Below are 15,099 nucleotides of genomic sequence, written 5' to 3'. Positions count from 1 at the left end.
GATTAAAATTTAGAAGAGGAGGGGGATGGGAAAGGGGATTTATGTCTGGAAAACCGGGAAAGGAAATAACATTGGAAATGTAAATAAAAAATAACTAATTAAAGAAAAATATAAATATAAAAATAAAAAAAATTGCCTACCTAACTTATCGAAATAACTTGGAACATCATTTCAAAGAACAAAGAAGGTAAGAACCAAGGGACATGTGTTTGGATTTGGTCATTTTCCTCACAGAGTGGTGGAAACTACTTGAGAAGGATGTTTTGCAGCATATATACTGTGAGTGTGAGCTTTGAAATACTCTCAAGATTTTCCTCCGTTCAGGAGGCTGAAAAAAAATGAAACTTTATATATTATATTATATAATTTTTTCTCTCATTTCAAGAAAGTTATTTTTTATTTTTCATTATTTGACTTTATCCACACTAATTAGGTGATATCTGCAGGAATAATCTAACCATTATAACATTCTTTACTGTATTTGATCTTTATTGTTTGAATATTGTGTAATATTTTTCCAGAAATATGATAATGCCTATGAAAAATAGGAGTTGTCTCAAAACAGTATATATATAATTGTTTCATATATTATAAAAACATATAAGCATATTTGTTATATATATATATATATAAATTCAAGTTATTATGTATAAAACAGGCAAGATTGCCTTTACGCCTTCATAAAAATGTTTAACTTACAATTCCTTAGAGTTGTTTAGCAAGTAATGCCTCTTGTTATATGGAAGCACATATCTGAGGGAGTTGCTTTAGGGATCTAATCTGCTTGCCTTCACTTTGAGGGTGTGCACAGTGATCTACATCTCTTACTACATAGATGCCTGCCTTGTGTCGTGTGGTGGGTCAGGATGACGAGACTGAGGCCTGACAACATTGAAAGGTTCTATTGAGGTTGACTGCATTAGAACCACAGATTGAGGACCACCACTGGAATCTTAACATTTAATTACCTTCTTTTAATGTAGGTATACAAACCATTTTATCGCAATTTATTTATAATTATCTTGGTTTTTTTTCTCAGTCCCTCTAATGCCCCAGAATATTCTGTTTCTGATGCCATTGTCACAGTTTTGATGAACAAGTTATTGAGTGTGTGGAGATAAAGACAGAAGTCAGCCATCCTGTTAAGATGACTTCCTAAAGATTTTTCTATGATAATGAAGCAAATGGACAGACTGAGCTCATGATAGTGATACAAGTTCTTATAAAATACTATTTTCAGCATAGTTAATGGAGAGGAAAAATAACAAGATTTTTCAAAATTCTACCTATTCAACACTAAGTATGCATATTGTTCTTCTATAACTGTTGTACAGCAAACATGTTCGGTACACCCCCAAAGGACACATATAGACTAAAGCATGACATACAAATGATATACTGTTCTAAGACAAATCCCATTTTTCTCCAGAGGGATTATATTATTTCTAGAAAAATATTACATTGCTATCAGATCTTGTCTCGAACAATAAAGATCAAATAGACAGTATAGAAATTCATAATGCTGAGATTATTCCTGTAGGTATTACCTAATTAATGAGGAAAAGCCAAGTGAATGGGAATAGTTTTCTTGAAATGACAGCCAGTCCTAGCATTTCTCAAAGTTAATATGATAAAAAGCAGGCCGCCAGAGAAACTGAAGTACAAACTGATGGCCACTGAACAATCTATCACCTATCACCTCTATGAGTATATGCTTACACACACACACACACACACACACACACACACACACACACATGGTCACACATATACACATTCACACATACACACACACACATACCCACAAAGAATCATGCACAAAAGTACACATGCATACACACACACACACACACACACACACACACACACACACACACAGTCACACACAGTCACTTAACTGAGAGAGGCTTTGAAACATTGATATTCTATTATTAGCAAGCATCTAATATGTACCAAACACCATATGAAATACTGCCAAAATATAAGCTGAGATGTGACACAGGTATCGACACCTGTAGGCAGTGTTTGCCATCAAAGCAAATAAACCCTTAGCTGAACTTTATCGGAGACAATTTGCACACACTGCATGTGCCGAGGTAGAATGGATGTAGAGAAAGAAGCCCATCAGGAGAAGCAAGCAACGTGGCAGAGATGAAGGGACACAATCCAGTTGGTGATCACACTAAAGCATGTTTATGTATCCTATTTCAGAGTGTATAAGGAACAAAATATGGCACATGCAGAAGAGAACCTAATTGAAGGAAATTGTTAAGGACTCCTGTGCTGAAAGAAAAGAATGGGATATAACCCTGCATCATAGTGCTATACCCAAATCCTGCATGGAAAGAGAGCTGAGGAATAGTGAATGGCCAAGAAGCACCTACAGAAATAAACATGACTTCATGAAATTCTCAGGCAAATGAATGGAACTAGAAAATATCATCCTGAGTGAGGTAACCCAGTCATAATACAGCATGCATGGTAGACACTCACTGATAAGTAGATATTAGGCTGAAAGCTCAGAATACCCATGATACAACTCACAGACCATGAAGAAGAAGGAACATCAAAGTGTGGATGCTTCAGTCCTTCTTAGAAGGGGAACAAAATACTCACAGAAGGTAGAGGGTGGAAGGGACTTTGGGGGAAGAGAGGAAGAGGAGAGGAAAATGGGGTGGGGCAGGATCAGGTATGAGAGGAGACAGGGATGATATACAGAGGGTCAGAAATTTGAACAGAGGTGTGTAGTAATGGGGGATGGGGAAGTGGGGGTAGCTACCAGAAAGTCCCAGACCAGGAAAGCAAGAGGCTCTCACAACCCAACGTGGATGAGGTTAGTTGAAATGCCCAAGAAAGGGGAAGGAGAACCTGTAGAGACCATATCCAGACGTTAAGCAAAGACCCAGGTTTGGGAACAGGGCCACCTACTCATCTCCAAATTTTTAACCCAGAATTGCCCCTGTCTAAAGGAAATACAGGGACAGTGTGGATCAGAGACTGAAGGAAAGGCCATCCAGAGACTGCCCCATCTAGGGCTCCATCCCATATACGGACACCAAACCCAGTCAGTGTTGCAGATACCAAGAAGTGCTTGCTGACAGGAGCTTGACATGGCTGCCTCCTGAGAGGTTCCACCAGAGCCTGATAAATACAGATGCTTCTACCAGAGCCTGACGAATACAGATGCAAATGCTCGCAGCCAACCATCAGACTGGGCATGGGGTCGCCAGTGGAGTAGTTAGGGAAAGGACAATAATATCAACCAACCAGATGCTCCAGCATCTGGGACTAAACCCCAGATGACTCCCAGGGACTAAACCACCAACCAGAGAGTACACAGAGATGGACCTATGGTTCCATATGCATATGTAGCAGAGGATAACCTTGTTGGGCATCAATGGGAGAAGAGACTCTTGGTCCTGTGAAAGCTTGGGGGTGGGTGGGTGGATGGAGGAAACACCCTCATAGAAGCAGGGGCAGAGGGTATAGGGGGTTTGTGGAAGGAAACCAGAAAAGGGCATAAATTTTGAAATTTAAATAAATACAATATCCAATAAAGAAAAGAAAGAAAGAAAATATGAAATGTAGCTGAGAAAGTGAATATCAATGAAAACTCCTGTCAACTTTGCTAAAAGAAATATGAAAGCAAATGAGGAGAGGGTTTTCTTTTCTTTTTTTTTTAATTGGATATTTTTTGTTTACATTTCAAATGTTATTCCTTTTCCCGGTTTCCCATCCATAAGCCCCCAGGAGCCTGATATGTCTCCTGAGAGGCACAGCCAGATCATGTTAAATACAGAAGAGAGGGTTTTCATGGTGACTGTGAGACCAAGAGTGAGCGCTGGCACTGAGGAATAACTTTCCTTGGCTTTACATGACTAGAGTCTGCAGGGATTCAACCACAGGGGTTGTGATCTCTGCAAGTTTGCTCATAGGTGGTGAATTTCGGAATCTACAGTCACAACTCCCACAGTAGCCTTTTCTACTGCATCCCACAGATCAGAGTGAATTTCATGAGATTAGTTTCAGAAGCTTTAGGTTTTACCTTTAGTACTTTAACAATGTAGATGATGCTTCCAAGGTTTTGATTTCCAGAATTATTGTCACTGTCAATAAAACAGATTATGTCTGACACTAAATCCAGTTAACTGCTCCTGTCTCTTATGTCTCTTATGGCTGAGAGGAGATGGTATTTCTCTAACAATTTTCTGTTTATAATTTAGAGAAATGGAGTGCTTCCGCAGAATAGAGCCTAGGAGAGCAGGTCCGTGATGAAAGGCATCAAAGATGAACCCTACAGCTTCAGAAACACCATTTTGTTCAAATTTTATTACACTGACTACATAAGCTTGAATCCTTGGTCCCAGACTCCACCAAGTTAGGAATTCAAACAACTATGAAGAATTGGCAAAAAGATATGCCAGGGACTTAAGCCATTACACTTAGAGAAATTTCAGAAATTAAACAACCTGCTTTAGCCAACCAAGTGTACAGTATCAACAGTGTCCTGAGACACAGAGATCTAAAACTACTGACAGAAAAATGTCCAAATATCAAAATACATAGATAACCACTCAAGTGAAGAAACCAAGCAAAATGCATTTTTTATTTTCCACTGCTTATCCATCCCATCTGGTTTTCTCTTTAAAGGGTCATATGTTATGTATTTATAAGATGCATTCACACCTACTCGAACACAGTTTCCACTGTCTCCTGCAAATGCAGCCTCCTTGTTCACGACCCATTTTTTAAAAACCTCTTTCTATATTGGCTGGATCCTTTTATGAAACTTGTTCCATTTAAAACCATTTCAAGTAAGGAAACGTCTTTGTTCGTTTCTTTCTCATCAAATTCTGGGAAGATTAAGTCGTATATTCCACAGACCTTTTTCTGGGGGTTGTGAATTTAGATCATTAGAGTTATTAAATCAAACATTCCATAAGTCCTAGGAATAGCACATTATTTGGGTATGTATTTTATGCTGCTGTTGAATATGCTACCACTGAGGTAAAGAAACGCTACAACACAGATCCATAGAGGAGACTGTAATTCATCCCTACTAAAGGAGTCTACACATTTGAATTGCTACAGTAAATCTCATTAAGAACATCAAATGCACTTTGGGAGAAAGGAAAAAGGATTGCCAGATAGGTGACCTTTTTCTGGACGGTACACATTCCCATTGAGCCTCTGTGCTCATCCTTACAAAACTGAAAGGCGTTGGCCTTCACCATTAATCTTATACTAAGTTTCCATGCTGTGAGCTTTGTGCACTTTCTCGTGCTTTTCTTGTACGTCTTCTAACGATCTTCAAAGATTATACTGTAGACTCTGACATTATTTAGCATCTTCTCCCTCAACTGTATAGTAACAGTCTGTATCGTTTAGGAATACAGAAAGCCTCATTGTTTTATCTCTTTCTATACTCTGTTTATCTTTCCTATGCTTGAACATCTTCCCCTCATGCCAATTACACATTAGCGGATTGCAGAAATGTTGCCATTTCCAATCAGTCTACTAGGGAATGGGGTGGGGTGCAGGGATTCTTTGTTTTAAATTAATTTATATAAATTTATTTGTTCATGTGTTCAACATTTATTATGCCCATTACACTGAAAAAAACTGATTTAAACAATATACATTTTGGAAATATTTTGCCTGATTTGTTGATTAAATTTTCGATTATTATTTCTGAAGGTCTGTCACAAACACACATAAAAAACACAGAAAATGCCCATCTTTCTTCCATAATCAGTATCATTACATGCTAGAGTTGTAAGTGAATGACAACCTGCCTTTGACAGGTCGGTATGTGTTTTTAACTGTGTTAACAAGTGGTAATTTAACAATTGAGTCTATGAGCACATTTCATGCAGTTTAGAGCTTAGAATTAAAATCTAAGAACAAGAAGTCAGATAAGCCTTGGAATATTCATGGTGTCATCCCCTTTGATATTAACTTCCTTAAAAATTTGGATATTATAAAATTTATAAAGTGTTGACATTGCATAGATACCTATGGAATGGATGAGAATGGGTTGAATATGTTCTTTAACTAGGTATTGCATGCCAAAGAAGTTATTTAACTATGTACTCCTATATATTCTTACTGTAAAATAAATGAAAATAAGAAAATTTGATTATTCAATGCATAATGTTCATAAAACACAAGCAAGCAAACATGGCAATTTATCTTAATTGGGTTATAACATGAAAAGACATTGACATGAGCTACACAACTTTTTGTAGCTGTTATGCAATACAAGGGCATACTCATGACAACATAGAATGTAAACAACCTCAGCCTTGCTTCCAGTCTCCATCTGTGCTCAGAGCTAAGGCTGTCCCACAGCCCTCTGGACCCAAAGCATGCCTGGAGAAAGCTTGTCTCCCAGAAGTGATCTCAGTCCTAAGATCACAGGCTCACAGGCCCACAGGAGGTACAAGCTCCAATTAGAGACAGCAAGACCAGCAAACATCAGAGATAACCAGATATCAAGAAGCAAGCACAAGAACCTAAGCAACAGAAATCAAGACCACTTGGCATCATCAGAACACAGTTCTTCCACCACAACATAGTGGATATTCCAATACACCAGAATAGCAAGATTTGGATTTAAAATCACATCTCATGCTGATGATAGAGGACTTTAAGAAGGACATAAATAACTTCCTTAAAGAAATATAGGACAACACAAGTAAACAAGTAGAAGCCCTTAGAGAGGAAGGACAAGAAAAATCCCTTAAAGAGTTACAGGAAAATACAAAGAAACAAGTGAAGGAATAGAACAGAACCATCCAGGATATAAAAGTGGAAATAGAAACAATAAAGAAAAAAAGTGAAGAGAGGCAACCCTGGAGATAGAGAAACTAGGAAAGAGATCAAGAGTCGTAGATGTAAGCATCACCAACAGAATACAAGAAATTGAATAGAGAATCTCAGGGGCAGAAGATGCCATAGAAAGCATTGACACAATAATCAAAGAAAATGCAAAAAGCAAAAAGCTCCTAACCCAAAACATACAGGAAATCCAGGACTCAATGAGAAAACCAAACCTAAGGATAATAGATAGAGAAGAGAGCGAAAATTCATAACTTAAAGGGCCAATAAATATCTTCAACAGAATTATAGAAGAAAACTTCCCTAACCTAAAGAGATGCCCAGGAATATACAAGAAGTCTACATAACTGCAAATAGATTGACCCAGAAAGGAAATTCCTCTTGTCACATAATAGTCAAAACACCAAATACACAAAACAAAGAAAGAATATTAAAAGCAGTAAGGGAAAAAGGTCAAGTAACATATGAAGGCAGACTTATTAGCATTACACCAGACTTCTCAACCAAGACTATGAAAGCTAGAAGGTCCTGGGCAGATGTCCTACAGACCCATGGAAAACATAAATACCAGCCCTGGCTACTATATCCAGCAAAACTCTTGATTAATATAGATGGAGAAACAAAGGTATTCCATAACAAAACCAAACGTACACAATATCTTTCCCCAATTCCAGTGCTACAAAGGATAACAGATGGAAAACTCCAATACAAGGATGGAAACTACACAGTAACAAAAGCAGGAATGTAATCTCCTTGCAAGGAAACAAACAAGAGAGTCAGACAAACATAATTTCACCTCTAAAAACAAAAAGAACATGGAGCAACAATCATTATTCCCTACTATCTCTTAATATCAATGGACTCGATTCCCCAATAAAAAGACATAGACTAACAGACTGGATCCATAAACAGGACCCATCATTTTGCTACATTCAGAAAACACACCTAAGTGACAAAGACAGACACTACCTCAGAGTAAAAGGCTGGAAAAAACAATTTTCCAAGCAAATGATCCCAAGACACAATCTGGAGTAGCCATTCTAATATCAAATAAAATTGACTTTCAATCAAAAGGAAGGGCGCTTCATTTTCATCAAATGAAAAATCTACCAAGATGAACTCTCAATTCTGAACATCTATGCTCCAAATGCAAGGGCATCCATATTCATTAAAGAAACTTTACTAAACCTCAAAGCATACATTGCACCACACACCATAATAGTGGGAGACTTCAACACCCCACTCTCATCAATGGACAGATCATGGAAACAAAATAAACAATGATACAGTGAAACTAGCAGAAGTTATGGACCAAATGGATTTAACCGATATCTACAGAACATTTCACTCTAAAACAAAAGGAAATTCTCAAAACCTCACGGTACCTTCTCCAAAATTAACCATATAATCAGTCACACAACAGGCCTCAACAGATACAAGAAGATTGAAATAATCCCATGCATCCTATCACATCACCATGGACTAGGCTGGTCTTCAATAACAACAAAAACAACAGAAAGCCACATACACATGGAAGCTGAATAATGCTCTACTCAATGACAACCTGGTCCAGGAAGAAATTAAAGACTTTAGAATTTAATGAAAATGAAGGCTCAGCATACCCAAACTCATGGGACACAAGGTAAGCAGTGCTAAGAGGAAAATTCATAGCTCTGAGTGCCTTCATAAAAAAATTAGAGAGATACAATTTACAGATCACATGAAACTCAAAAAGGATGACCAAAGTGTGGATGCTTCAGTCTTTCTTAGAAATGCTCACAGGAGGAAACACAGAGACAAAATGTGGAGCAGAGACTGAAGGAAAGGCCATCCTGAAACTGCCCCACCTGGGGATTCATCTCATATCCAGCCACCAAACCCACACACTATTGAATACTCACACACGCATGCTGACAGGAGCCTGATACAGCTGTCACCTGAGCTGCCAGAGCCTGACAAATACAGAGGAGGATGCTCACAGTCAACTATTGGACTGAGAATGGGGTCCCCAATGGAGGAGTTAGAGATAGAACTGAAGGAGCTGAAAGGGTTTCTGACACCATAGGAAGAACAGCAATATCAATCAACCAGACCCCTCAGAGCTCCCAGGAACTAAGTCGCCAACCAAAGAGAACACATGGAGGAAGCCATGGCCCTAGCTGCATATGTAGCAGAGGATGGCCTTGCTCTGCATCAATGTGGGGAGAGACCCTTGGTACTGTGAAGGTTTGATGACTCAGTGTAGGGTAATGCCAGGGTGGAGAGGGAGGAGGGAGGGAGTGAGTGGGTATATGGGGAAGCACCCTCATAGAAGCAGGGGGATAGGAATTTCAGGACAGGAAGGGAAACCAGGAAAGGGAATAACATTAGAAATGTAAATAAAGAAAATATCCAATAAAAGAAAAAAAAAGAACTGGAAAAATCTTTGGCCTTAACCAGGACTTAATTCCAAACACAAGGAACATTCCTTAAATAAGACCTCCTAAAACCTAAGGTAGTTATATTCTATTGTACACTCCTTTAAAATATTAACGATTTGACTCCATAAAGCAGAAGTATTTAAATAATATAGTTTCTGCACATAATTTATCAATTAGTTATATTCATTTAGTTGGATATATGATTCTGAAAAACACATCATTGTTCATCATCTGTTCATAGGAGCATTCCATTTTTAATTGTATAGGAAATAAAATCCATTTTAAAATTTAAAATAAACCCAAACCTACTTTTTTTGAAACACAGCACAAAAGATATGCAACAATGTATTCTAACTTGCAATTTACATCTGGACTGTGGTTATGAATCTCTTACAAATGCTACCTTTGAAATTAGAACCATTATTATTTCTTAAGGACAGTTAAGCATATGACTGGCAGACTTGGTACAACCTTGGTGGGCCTAGATCTGATGAGATTTGATAGCATTACAACAGAAATACAAATGTGGAGTCACCCCATACTTGCATAAAATCTTCAAGAAACAGTCCTAATGCAAGAGCAAGAAGTATCAATCAAGTCAGAAAGATAGGGAAGAATAATAGGAAAGCACAAAGGTAAAGAAAACATAGAAAGTGGGACTTCTGAGGCCATACTGATTTATATATACAAAACACAGCTTCTGTGTGTACAAAGAACTAAACCCAGGGCAAGAATATTTAACCTATGACTTTAGGATTTTCCTGTGTTCTTATTTTTTCTTATATATACCTTTCTTATATATACAGCAGTTTTTTTAAACTTGACATGAACAGTATTATAATGCATTATATTTAAATTTGAGACAAGATTGACCCTGTTTCCCATAGTTATTTAAGATATACAAGGTGCTGTCAGTACATACTGCTGCTGACTTGCTTTAAATAGGTTATGGGCAACTTAGGAATGCATGGATGACTAAAGGTTAATGAGACTCAACAATTCACAATGAGAATCTAGACATAGCTGATTGAGAAATATTATTCAGTCTTAATAACAGCAAATCATCTCATAGCTTACTATCCACAGAGTTCTAAGTGGGAGAGGCATACTGCTTAGATCAAAATTATTTCTCTCTGTGTTAGGATTTACCTCTATTAGTACTGTCGAGAGGCTCCGACAGTAGATATTGGCTTTTCTTTCCAACCGACCAAAAGAAACATGAAACTAAGTTTATGATATTTCTAAATGGCACGGTAAAAAGACAGAGTCACATGTAGTTCAGCCTGGTTTTGGTGAATAATTGTACTTCAAAATCAAAGGATTTACTGATTCCTCTCCAAAAGATTTTTCCCTTGGCAAAGTTTAGAATTTTGAAAATAGATTTTTTAATAGTCAACCTCATACCGTCCTGAAGCCATATCACCCTAGCACTGTGATGTATTACTCCTGTATGGGAAAAGACACGCTTGAAGCTCAACTGTAATTTGGCACTCTACACTTCCACAATAATGAAATGTGACAATGTTATTATGTTTGCTATTTTCCCTGTGATAATAGCCATATTCATCTTCTTCTACTTGACATTAAATTAGCTAATATGGTCAGAGCCTAATCTGTGCCACTAGCTGAAAGCAGAAAAGGATAACACACTGTTTTCATGATGGTGAGTGAGCATGCATGCACACATGTGTAGGCAGAATATAGCTGTTTCATAGTGAATGGAGTCTCCTAATACAGACTTACAGCACAGTGAACACATGAAATACAGTTTACAGGAGATGTTACAGCCATCTGCTACTTAAACTAATGTAAGGTGGTGCATCACACTGTTTCCTTCATACCTCAAACAAGGAAATGGTTATGCCCAGTCCAGGACAAGTACATTTCCACGTTGTGAAACAGTTTAAACAGATATCAAATGTGAAACTGCATCTCTTCAAGCAAAGAAATAGAGGGGGATGCATTTCAGGCGAGATGAAAACATCCAGCCGGCGGAGAGATTCGCATGTGCAGTGGTGAGGAAACCGCAAATGTGAGGTGGAAGGTGCCACAGTGGAATGAATTGCCAGAAACACACCGTAGCGACAGTGTTCTGCAATATTTACGTGTGAACTAGAGTCCGTCCTTGGGGGATTAACAACTCCAGACTAATGAGGCTAGAATACTGTTGGCCACTGAAGACACACTAGAAATCTCTTCACAAGCTTCAAATACGCAGTTACTCTCGTCTTAGTAAGTTCCTGTTATCACAAGTTACCTACAGTGTGGTTGTACTAACCTCCAATATATGATCCGAACTACAGGAAATAAAATAAAAATTAGTGTTGTTCCCAAAAGAATAATATATTCCATTGTAGAGAGATAAATCAACCATAAACTGTTCAGTAGAGAGCAATTGCTAATAAAATTCCTATAGGAATTCAGAGGGGTAAAACAAACCACTTCTGCTGGTGACATTTAAACCAGGAAGAATAAAAGTAGGAAACAAAGTGGATTGGAAGAGGGAGGAAAGGGGAATTGAGCAGCAATGAAAACATTACTATAACAAGCCAAAATAATGATGATTCAAGAACCTGCAATTAGATCCTGTCTTGAAGTGTAGAATTCATAATCTCGTCTCCTCCTCCCCAACAGCCTACAATTGTTTTCTTAATGAGTACATCGCTAGGATGGCTATTCTCCAAGGATGAAGGGGTTTATAAAAACCCACATAACTTTCAAAATAGCCTCTGGCATCACTTTACAAAGATGTCTGTGTTTTTGAGAGATTCTTTTCAATTCAATTAATTAGTATGATTTATCCAAGATCTTACTTGCAAGTTATAAAGTATTCCCATCACCCCACTGGTAATTATGTCTCCAGGCTAATATAAATAAAAATGCCTAGTTACTCAAATCTACTCTGTAAACCATCTCAGATATATGACACTTAGAAATTTTACTCGGGGCAGGGGTTCTTGTCTCCACACAGTATGGTTTTTTGTGTATATTGAAATATTTATTTCCATTTTCCTTTTGGGGGATTATAGTCACAGAATTCCTGACTCAATCACTGTGATATGAATAAAACACAAATAAGAAATGCCCTCCGTGACTCTAGGTTTCTTGTTCGCTTGTTTGTTTCTTAATTGTAAAGTTAATATCAATGGAGGAAAAGGTATTTGTTAAAATCAAATCAGTATTATTTGTGTTTTCTAGAAAGAAAAAACAAAGGAACGGAACAGAACAAAACAATAACAACAACAAAAGAACCCAACTGAGATGGGGAGACATGATAATGGAAAAAGGCAGAAAAATATGTCAAAATGCTTAATTCTTATCTTTTACTTAAAGGCTTTCAAAATAACTATGGCTGTTTTATATAAATTAGAGCTGTTTGAAATAAGATGCACCTGTAAATAGTCATGTTTATCTACAAATCCTCATCACAGGAGAACACAAATATTCAAACCATGAAAATGCTTTGCTTTTCTGTTAACTTAGTATGAGGTAATGGCTTTATCAACATTCATGTATTCTGAGAATCTCAAACATAATTCAGTGCAGATCCGTGCAAGAGGCACGAATCTGCAGACATAGTTATTGAATGACATTTACCCATTCATAAGAAAATAACAATCAGCCTTATCATGACCATCCCCACTTCTGTCACCCAAGAGCCACATTTAAATAGTTTCTGCAAAAACTAATTTGAAGACAGCCTGGTACCTAAGTTCAGATTTGGATATTCCTTACAAAAAGCCTAACAAACACATACAGAAAATTGCATTCTTCATATTCGACTGCTTTATGGGCTATAGATTCTGACACAACCAAATGGCAACTGTTTTGTAAAACATGGGAAATGGCTTAGCAGAGTTTGGCAAAGAATGTTCTTTAGCAAAATGAAAAATATTTTCATACCAAAAAGCCCTCTCTACTAACACATGTAGTCATACATCTGTCAAAATTGAATTCAGGATTGAAATTTTGCAATAATAAAATCATAACAAATTCTCAGTCTTCGGGTTGTCCTTGAAAGAAGGTTTACATCATGTCCAAACAGGAACAAATGCAGGCAGGCAATCACTGGGCTATGGATAAACACGTGCTGTTATTCAAGCATTTGTGAGAGTTCTTTAAAATTGTCTTGGCTTTTTGTATATGTAATTGTGCACTGACTCTTTGTATGAGGTTATTTATAACTCATAAAAGATTGTTTTTAGGAGTAATTTGATTTGCAGATATAAGGTATATCATATGCAAATGATCATTTCAATGTATTTTTACTGCTTCTAGCTACTATATACTAAAGAAGATGATCCTATAAAATCAAGGGTCAGATATTTCTGCATTCATGGTGGTTTGACCATGAAAGATCTTGTAAAATAGTTCTTTTTTATTATTTAATATTTTCATTGTATTTAATTATATCTGCCCCTCACTCCTTCTATCCTAATACCCCCAGGAACCCCCAACTTATATTCCTTTCAGCTTTATGTCCTATTAACCACATGAGTGGAATTTTTGTTGACCACATACACATGGGCATAGGATTTTTATTAAAGTATTGTTATCTTTTTACAATATTTTTCATAATCGTATAATGAATCTTTGTTACTTTCAAATCCATTGTCCTGTCTTACCCCGCTGCTGAAACCTTATTTCTTCTCAACATGTGTCCTTCCTAATTTCATGTGTAAACAGGGTTATCTACATAGCATGGAATGAAGATTATTTACTGGAGTCCAGGTAACTTGTTCAGGGTAATACACTGAAGAAATATGATAACCCCTTCTCTTGGCCACCATGAACTTCCAATGGTCTCTCAGGGAGGTATGGTATATGTTTGGTTTGTGCTTTCTATAATCAATATTGTAGGTAGAAACCAAAGACAGCTGATGAACTGTGCTATATTCACAGTTTGCAACCATTTGGTTCTGTGATTTATTTCAGTTTGACCCTATCTTTGACATTATAATTCACTTATTTTCTCACAAAGAAAAAAAAAACCACCAAAAAAAGAGAGAAAGAAAGAAAAAAAAAGAAAGAAAGAAAGAAAGAAAGAAAGAAAGAAAGAAAAAAAGAAAGGAAGGAAGGAACCAGACAAACAAAATACCCAAACTCTAAGCTACCTTTAAATAGAAAATCAACTTTGGCCCGTTCTTTATAGCCCAAATCTTCAACCATAATATCTCTTCCTCCATTCTGCTAGAACTTTGGCATCCATGCCATAACATTTACAACCCAAGGCATGCATGTAGGCTACTTGCCAAACATGAGGCTTCATTGTGGATACCCTAAATATATAATCAAAGATGTTTTTATCATTTTGGTGAAGTCCTATGAAGCAAGACCTATGTGAATGTTCAATGACCAGAATTCTCCTGTTGGCCAGCGAATTCTGCCGTTAACTGTCCAGACTCTGATGAAAATCCCTGGAGGGGGCTGTGATGGAATGTGAGGTCCACCTTTCCTGTCATGCAAATACCATGAGATTAAAGTTGAGAATTCAAGTAGATACAAAAGGCAAGAAGGAGGTCTTGAAGAACCATGATTAAGCATAGTGTTTTTAAAGTGAATGGGGAAGAGTGGGCTTATTTAAGGAGATGTAGAAGAAACAGAATTTCTAATGTACTCAAAAACCAGGGTCCTCAAGATACGATCTGATAAACTTAAAAATATAAACTTAAACTTAATAACTTGCAAACTTGATAAATAACTTGATAAACTTAAGAAATAGTACAAAGTAATATGAAGTTTCAAAATTTTGCCAAGAATTCCACATATAGGAAATTAACAATGTTCTTTCCAATGAGATAGCTATAAGCAACTAACAAAAGAGAATTACAACACTTGA

General features: G+C 37.0%; 1 protein-coding gene across 44 annotated transcripts in view; it reads right to left on the bottom strand.

Annotated features, from left to right (window-relative positions):
- Positions 1–15,099, bottom strand: part of Nrxn1 (neurexin 1) — a 1,146,022-nt gene that overhangs the window by 516,375 nt on the left and 614,548 nt on the right. The window lies entirely within an intron of this gene.

This window comes from Rattus norvegicus, chromosome 6, assembly GCF_036323735.1.
Source record: "Rattus norvegicus strain BN/NHsdMcwi chromosome 6, GRCr8, whole genome shotgun sequence".
Classification (NCBI taxonomy): domain Eukaryota; kingdom Metazoa; phylum Chordata; class Mammalia; order Rodentia; family Muridae; genus Rattus; species Rattus norvegicus.
Note: the sequence above shows the minus strand (reverse complement) of the source record. Positions and strands in the feature narration are given on the sequence as shown.